The 8,739-nt window shown below is 53.2% G+C and overlaps 1 pseudogene; it reads left to right on the top strand.

Moving 5' to 3' along the window:
* The first annotated feature begins 4,246 nt into the window (after positions 1–4,246).
* LOC103220994 (uncharacterized) lies at positions 4,247–5,938 on the top strand (annotated as a pseudogene).
* The last annotated feature ends 2,801 nt before the right edge of the window (positions 5,939–8,739 follow it).

The following is an 8,739-nucleotide window of genomic DNA, read 5'->3' as shown; positions in this document are numbered from 1 at the left end:
TAGGGATGATCTGGACTCCGGAATCTGCCTGTCTGGATTCCGCGTTGCTTATTTTTCACAGCGTGTGTCAGGAAGATACTCTTGATCTCCCTATTTAACAGATTAAAAACATGAGGCACAGAGAGGTTAAAGAACTTGTCCAGGGTCACACAGCTAGTAAGTTGCAGATTGCAAGCCCAGGACCCCTGACGCTATGACTCACCTCTGCAGTCTCTCTTAATCCAGGCTTTACCTGATGCACTCAGCATAGTGCCCAGTAGATGGGAAAGCACTGACTACATGTTCTTTGCTGTCGTTGTTATTAAGGTGTCTCCATTGAAAACGCTTCTGTCAAAGGAAACAAAAGGAAATCAGGCCCTACTGGGGCAGACTTAAAAATCATCATCTGCCCTTAAGTGGAGCATCCAACTCCCTTTGAGTATTTGGCTTTCCCAGCAAGATGCCCAGACCCTGGTACAGAGTGTGAGGCTGCTTCTCTCTCCCCTACAAGGTCATCCAGAGCAGGGATCTTGACTTCATCCATCCCTGAAGCACAAGGCCTGGCCCAGATCTGGATCTCTATGCTATGTGAACAAGTGAAAGGGGGAATTGGAACAGACCGGTTCTCAGGTCCCTTTCTGGCCCCTGAGGGTCTGGAGTCCTTGAAGCCCTGAGCTTCCTCTGCACGGCCTTTCATCTTGGAGCCCATTGCAGCCCATCGCTTCCGCGGTGCTGCGCTGGTGCTGGAGATGGTGGGCGCTCTGGACAGCAGATGCTGAGGTATAGTTAGGCGTAGAAGAGGATTTGGTAGGGAGGGGTAATTACTGTGAAAGATAAGAGGGAGAAGCAGCTGGACTGGCCAGGGGAAGACTTCAGACTGCTGTGCAGATCTAACAAAGTCTCAGCCAACCCAACAGGAAGCCTTGCAGTCCTGGGCTGGGCCGGCAGGCCCTAGGACTCTTGTTGTGCTCAGTAGTTGGTCTGGGGGCTGCCCAGGAGTAGTGTGGCCTCAACTCAAAAGCTGGGGTGAAGCCTGAAGATGCTAGCCACTGGAGGCAGGCCGCTAACTGCATGCTTTAGCTGGGAGATTTGAACATCTCTGCAGTGGTCACATCACTGAAGGGAAGAAAAACACCCAGCAGGTTTCCCACCAGCACCGCCAGCCTTTGCCTGGCCGCCAATAGACAGCCGGGGAGCCAGGTAAGGGAGCTATGGAGAATCAAATGCAGAGTAAGGAGGTCCTTCAGTGAGGAGACCATAAAGATTGGGAGGAATCAGGGCGGGCTTTTTGGAGATAAGTCCTGAAAGCACAGATGCTTCTGATCAGCAGGAAGGATGGAGGAGGTGATTCAGGACAAGGCAGAGTGGACACTTTAGACTTAAAGCCTGCATTTGAAACAGCTTAATGTCCTGTTTCCCTCAGAACTTTCAGATGGAAGTACACACCATTAGTTATGACTAATGGTTGAAGAAGCAACAGTCAGGGTTACACTGTAAAAGGATCTTGCAACTATTAAACACCTACTGAATTCCCATCCATGGTTAATTTAAAGGAGACAGGAGAAAGGAGAAGGAAGGGGCAGTGTGCAGTCTGCAAGGGCTTTCATGTTCATTATCCTGTTCAAACCTCAGACTAACCCTATGGGAGGGAGAGTTACAATTATCACCCTCTTTTTATAGATGGAAAAATCAAGGCCCAGAAAGGTGAGGTGCCCACCACAGCTGCTAAGTGGCCAAACTGGGATTTGAACCCAAGTCAATCTGACCATAAGTTCTTGTGATTTCTCCCACGACACCCAGCTAGTTTTTGTTTTGTTTTTTGTTTTTTTTTGTTTTTTTTTTTTTTAGCAGAGATGGGATTTCACCACGTTGGCCAGGCTGGTCTTGAACTCCTGACTTCAAGTGATCCTCCTGCCTCGGCCTCCCAAAGTGCTGGGATTACAGGCATGAGCCACCACGCCTGACCTTTATTTACTTTATATATCTCACTTATTACTGCTGCAGTTTGCAGAAGAGAGGAAGCCCTCAAACCTAACTTCTCCAAACCATCCCAAAGGGGACGTCTGCTCCACCTCAGCAATGTTACTGTTTTTAACGACCACATGTCAACATGTTAGATTATAGCAAAATGATGTGGAAGGGGCAATATGAAAGCAAGACTGAGAGTCCTGGAGAGAAGGCGGCAGAGCTGCAGTTTTAAGACGGTCACCCCCTCAGACCCTACCCTTCCTGCCTTGTTCCTCCTGTTGTCAGATTTGCCTGCTGGGACCCACACGGGGAAGGAGATAGGGAGTTAGACTGAGAGGGAGATGGAGAAGCTGCCAGAGGCCCTTTTGGATCCAGAATTGAGGCAGCAGTTCCAGCCAGCCAAGTCCCGAGTTAGGGGCTGCCCCCAACCCCCAAGGGAATGGCACTGATTCCAAAACGTGGCAAGAGCTCTCTGGCTGGGAGAGGGATGTGCTTGCTCCCTTGAATCACCTGAGCCCAGGCTGGAAGGCCCAAGGGAGAGCACACGGCCAGCCCACTCCAGCCCCATCCTCTCCCTTTAACCCTGAGCTATTCACTCTCCCAGACTCTACTCCCTTTTCCTAAGTGACCTCCCTGCAAAGTCGGTAGAGAGCAGCACTCCCTTGCGCCAGCTCACCCCACACTGTCCTTTCTTTCAGCAACGCCCATGGGTATGAACTTGAGATGATTCATTTTCCTAAAAGTCTCTTTGGGGTGCGGGAAGGCCTGGATGGCTCTGCAAGGTTTGGAGTGAGGGTTGCCTCTTCTCAGAGCCACTGTGAGAGCCAGTGTCACTCTCCATGGTGGGCGTCTGCAGGCTGGGGAGCGGCCATGGATGGCACCATCTTTGTAGGCAGCCCGGGTCATCCCCAGTGGTCTGGGAGGCTGGGGGGGCACCAACTCCCACTCCTGACAGGGCCGAGGCCCTTTCCTCACCTAAGAGGTGACTTTCTTGAAGAATGGGGGCAGAGGAGCCGACAACCTGGGTGGTGTAGGCACCCGGGAGCAAATCTGCAGCTCAGTCTCAGAGAGAAGTCTCCTCTAATACAGCTATTGCAGAAATGGGAAGGGGGGCTTGCCCAAATCACCAGCCCTGGAATGTTTTGCGCTTTCCGGGTGGATCTCCCAGGAAACACATTTTATGGCACTGCCGCCTCTGGTCACCCACCTCGAGGTGTGGTGGGCCTGGACAGTCACCTTGACTGAGGGCCAAGCTAGTGAAGCCGAACTTACCGCTCAGGAAGGAGACCCAGCCCTTCTCCAGGCAGAGTTCAAATGTGAGGACTGCCTTCTTTGGGCCGCAGTTTCCCCACCTGAATTCCAAGGGCCCTTCTAGCTCCTACACTCTGGGCCAGGCTTTTCCTCTGATACCCAGTCAGCCTAGAGGACCAGGGCTACATCTTCCTTGGGCAGAGACCCACCACAGGGGTGGTGGGAGGTAGGGGTAGGCAAGGTTCCTGTAGGGAGATGAAGCTGTCATCAGAGATGGTGTCCACAGGCAGTAGGTATATCATGGCTCTGCTACTAGTTGCTGAGTGGCCCTGTACCATTTCTTTCCCCATTCTGGACCTCAGTTTCCCCATCTGTTTTATGGAGATAATATGCCTGCCTACATATCCGGGGACTTGGATGTGTGTAGGGGCCAGTTGCAGTGTTTCTTAGGTGCGGTCTTGGGGCAGCCTGTACCACGCTGTACAGATTTCTGGGCCCCACCCTAGGCTCACAGGATCAGAATCTCTGGGAATGAAGCCTGGGAATTTGCATGTACACAGGCATCTGGGTGATTCAGACACATGATTGAAGGAGCACTAGTATATTGTAAGCTCTTTATAAAAGGTAAATTCATAGCTGCCTTTTAATAAACATAAATCTCATCTTCCCTTCCTCAGTTAAGGACACACAATCCAGCTGAAAATCACTCTGCCTTTCCAGATGCAGAATCTTATCTTTCCAGTAAGATTCTGTTAACTGTTACTTTCTGTAGTTTGTATTCCAAAACAGTGGGTATATCTTTCCATTTTTTCAATATAAATGTTTAGGGTGGATATGCTTTTTCAAACGGGACACGCACTCACACCGTTTAGAATTCCAGCTCTGGCTTCCTCTCGAATTATTAGCCCTTTTCTGCCAGGGAGTAGTTTTTCCCAAGGAGGCTTGGAAGACAAGACCCTGGACAGAGGCAGGTGGGACACCCTGCTCATCAGAATCGCTGGATCATGACTGACCCCTAGTGGCGGCTTCTCTGCTTAACTGTCAGCCCATGGGCTGGGGTGGGACCCCCAACGGTGCTGCAGAAGCTTTCACCCATCCTGGGCCACCCCTGCCATCTGTGGGGGAAAGGCCTGTCCCTCGTCTTCTGAGCCCAGCCGGCCTCACAGGCATTCTGCAGATTGGAAAGTCTAAGCATGTACTGGGGTGGTCTGGGCTCCCCCGCGCCCCTTTTTGGAGAGAGGCAGAGTGCATTCCAGCCCCTAGCATCCCTGCTGTTTATTCACACCCCTCACCCCCGCCCCCACATACACTCATGGGTACAAACACTGGCGCAGTCACAGGTACACACCGCCCCGGACAGCACCATTTCCAGTCTCGGCAGGGCAGTCTCCTTATGGGAAAGTTAACCAGGCAGTAAAGGCTCACAGGTCAGGGAAGACCTCTGTCGGAAAGAGGCTCCTAGACCCAGTTCTGCCTCTGACTTGCTGGGGGTCCTTGAGAAAGTTGCTTCCCCTCTTTGGTCTCAGTTTCCCCAGCTGAGAAATGGAGGGTTGGGCCAAAAGGTCTAAGGTTCTGGGAACCTTTAACTTAGAGCCTGTAACTGGTGGTCAAGTTGAGGGAGAGTCCCTCGGGGTCAGCTGAATGCCGGAGAGGCAGGACAGGCCCAAAGTTGGGCAACTTGAGCACACCAGGTGGGCTCGGAGCTGAAGCATGAGCCTCACAGCCCGCAGGGCAGCCCTGGACTCGGGAGCCACCTCGCACCAGTCCGGTGGGACTTCAGAGATGTGGGATCCAGCCTCCCTTAGTATTGCAGAACTGGGGGATGGGACCTGCGGATTCTGATGCCACGGCTGCCTTAGATATGCCACAAGGGCTGGGACAAGACACACCCCCCTCTACGAAATGAGCAGTCAGTCCAAATACGCTAAAGAAGGGTTGTGGTAGGGATCCATCTCTAGCCTGAGGCTACAGACTGGCTTCCAGGGTACTCAAGCAGCTGCCTCTGGGGGAGGAGTCCCAGTTATGAGAGGCAGGGCTCAGAATCTAGGCCAAGACTCCACAGGACCCCCCTCTGGAGAGCTCGGGGCTGTCTGGGGGAGGGTCAGCAGGCAGCAGGTGCACCAGGAGCATCTTTCAGAAGGCACCCATATTGCATCTGCTCCAATAGGCAGTGAGTTGGAAAGTGGATGGAATAGGCAGGGTGGCGGCTGCTCCCCAGGGCCGAGAGTCCAGTCCAGCACCCACGCGAGTCCACTTCAGGCCTGCTCAATTGGGTTGATCCGTGCTCTGGGCCCTCTGGCCCCACCCTCAGAGGGAGGGGTTTGGGGTGACCAGGTGAACTGGCCCTTGTGGGAGGCAGGCAGCCCCTCGCCAGCATCCCCACCCCCACCTCTCCAGCCCCCCTCACTCCCTGATCCTTCCACCTGCTCCCCTGCCCCAACAGTTTCCTCTGCTCACTCTCATCCCTTTTCCTGCTCCCAGGCTCGCCTGCTCAGATGTCCTTGACTCTCCTCTGAGTCTCCCTCTTTCCAAGCCGCCTCCCCTCTACCTAATACATTCGCCCTGAAGACACCAGAGTACACAAGTCCCTGCAAATCCCTGCACCTCACCTTTACTCCCAGACATGGGAGGGAGATGACATGAAGACCCGAACGCCACTTGGCAAGAGATCTGGAGTATGCAGGGGGCAGATCTGAGGCTGTGGAAGCTCTGCGGGTTCCCGGCAGGAGGCTGCATTTAAGCTGACTCTTGAATGTGGCTCTGAGCTGGGACCTCTCCTTGAAGCTCCAGACCAGGAGCCAGCTGCCAGCCGGATCCCTTCACTTGGTGTGTCAGAGGAACCTTGCACTCCATAGGTCTAACTCTGAACCCGGAAAAGCCCCCGATCTCAGCCCTGTTTCTTCTTAGGGAAAGCACCATCTCAGACCCAGTTCTGCACCAAACCACACTATGAGCACTCTGGATAAGCCAGGGCCAAGGGGGAAAGAGCTCTGAATGCCAAACCAAAACATGTGAGTTTTAACTCCACCTTCAGCTCCAGGAGTTGTGGGTAGGGTAGGGGCTAGTCCAGTTTGCTGTAGAAAGACCAGTCTGGCACTGTATGGTGCATGGATAACAGGGGAAGAGTGCGGGTGGAGAGACCAGAAGGAGAGCAGGACTGGGGAGGTAGGGACATGGCTGTGGCGGTGGAGATGGGAGAATAGGCAGGACTTTGTGGCTACTTGGATGAACCAAGGGATAGGTCAGGAAGAGATACCCAGTTTTGTACCAGATGTGTAGAGTGTGGGATGCCATTTATTGCTCAAGGGAAGAGGAGGAGGAAGAGGTATGGCGTGGGATAGAAAGCTGAGCTCTGTCTTGAATGTCATTTGAAGTTCCCAAGGAGAGACAGGCCTGCCAGCACCTTCATGAACTGCCTCAGCTGGCCCTCGGGGCACCTGTGGTCCCTGGCCCTTTCGACTCTCCCTTTTGTGGCTGTCAGCTGCAGTGGGGGTCAGTTGCACAAGGGCGCAGCAGGTCTGTGTGTTATCCCGGGGGACTACCACATGGCCAATGCTGAGGAGAAGCTGATGGATGACCTTCTGAACAAAACCTGGTATAGCTACCTGATCCACCCAGCCACCAGCAGAGGCCCTCACAGCTCATCTCCATCAAGATGGAGCTCTCCCGGGCCCAGTGTGTCTGCATGGTAAGTGCAGAGGGCAGCTGTGGTTCAGGCTGAGGTGAAGAGGCAGCTCATGCCCACACCCCAAGCAATCATTGGCCAGAGGAATGAAATGACTAGGGTTGACTTAGACTTACCATTACATGGCAGGGAGGCTGCAGAAGGGTCCATGAAGTTCATAGGTGTCCAATATTTAATGAAGTCAAGGTTTTGTTAACAAAGAAGAAATGAGGGTGGGAGCGGGATGACCACTGGGTAGGCAGCCAATGGGCCTGCTCAGCTGAGTGTCCAGCATAACCATAAGCTTCTCCTCATCCTCACAGGCCCACCTTATTCTCTCCCCCGACCCTGCTCAACAGATGACCTTACATGCTCCCTACTTGTTGGGGGAAATAAGAACCAGACTGGGGGAACTGATGGGTACAGAGGCCCAGGTGTAGGGGCAGGACCAGAGGCAGTGCAGCGCCTACTGAGTCAGACGGGTGAGGGTCTGGACAGTGGGCATGGCTGCTGCAGGCATGGAAAGGAGAAGCAGATGGCAGCACTCCCAGGGACCATTGTCAGGCTCTCCATATGTGGACGTGTGCAGAGGTGGGGGTGCTGATGAGGGAGGAGGTGCAGGGAATTTCTCCTCTCCTCTCTACTGCCTCTGAGTTGGAGATGTCAGAGGAAACCATGGCCCATTGTAAACTAACACAATGTCCCCACTCACAGGGTTAGAACCCTGCCCTTGGAAGCAGCTCTGAGTGGAGCATTCACGTGGGGAGAGGGCAGGACGCTGTGTCCAGCCGGGGGAAGGAGGTCACCAAGGGGGCTGGCCCTCTTCTGGCCAGGTGGCTGCCTTCTGACACACCAGCCTGTCTGTCTAGCATGGCTGGCCCACACACACCCAGCCTGTCAAACTTACAGCCCTCAGGAAGGCTTTGGCCAATTAACAAGCGGCTCTCTCTCCCAGGAGGAAGGACGGCTAAAGGATGGAGAGGGCAGTAGAACCCTGTACGCTCTGCCCTCTCCCTCCACAGCTGGACTGGAAGGAAGGGGGCTTTCAGACATGCTTGCCCAGGCTGGGGTCTGAGTGTCACTTTCCAGACAATGGCTTCTTGCTTAATGGGTGAGCCCAGCTGCTGCCGTGCAGCTGCCACCCTAGTGAGGGTGAATGAGCAGGAGGCTCCGCCGCACTTCCAGGCTCAGGTTGCCCGGCTAGATCTGCTCTGTGGAAACTGGAGGCTGATAGAGGCTACCAGGAGGAGGAGGGGATGCAGCCGCCAGCCCCCACCCATGCGAGTCATATTTCTAAAAGCTTGGGTATACAATAAATATTGGGTCCTGGGCTGCTGGGCCAGGAAGAGGTATTGTCCTCCTATTTTTCAGGGTTTGTTTATTTATTTGATGAAGGAAGGTTATAGGTACAACCAGTTTAAAGATGGAAATTTTTAGAGTGCAGGCTGGAATTTAGGGTAAGCCAAGCAGACTTGTCCAAGCAGCTCTTTTGGGGAGGCCAGAGTCCTGCACCAATGTCCTCAGGCAAGTTCAGCAGCTGCTGGGGGAGTGCTGGACAGGATTAAAGCACAGGAGAACTTTCTGGATGATAGAAATGCTCTGTATCTTGAAAGGAGGTAGGTTACATGGGCAATGCATTTGTTAAAACTTATCAAAATGTACACTTCAAATCTGTGCATTTCACTGAATATAAATTATACCTCAAATTAAAAACATTTTTTGAAAGACAGATGGGCCAGGCACGGTGGCACACGCCTGTAATCCCAGCACCTTGGGAGGCCGAGGTGGGCGGATCACAAGGTCAAGAGATTGAGACCATTCTGGCTAACATGGTGAAAACCCATCTCCACTAAAAATACAAAAAATTAGCTGGGTGT

The sequence above is a fragment of the Chlorocebus sabaeus genome, chromosome 14 (assembly GCF_047675955.1).
Source record: "Chlorocebus sabaeus isolate Y175 chromosome 14, mChlSab1.0.hap1, whole genome shotgun sequence".
Classification (NCBI taxonomy): domain Eukaryota; kingdom Metazoa; phylum Chordata; class Mammalia; order Primates; family Cercopithecidae; genus Chlorocebus; species Chlorocebus sabaeus.
This window is presented reverse-complemented; position numbering and strand designations above follow the sequence as displayed.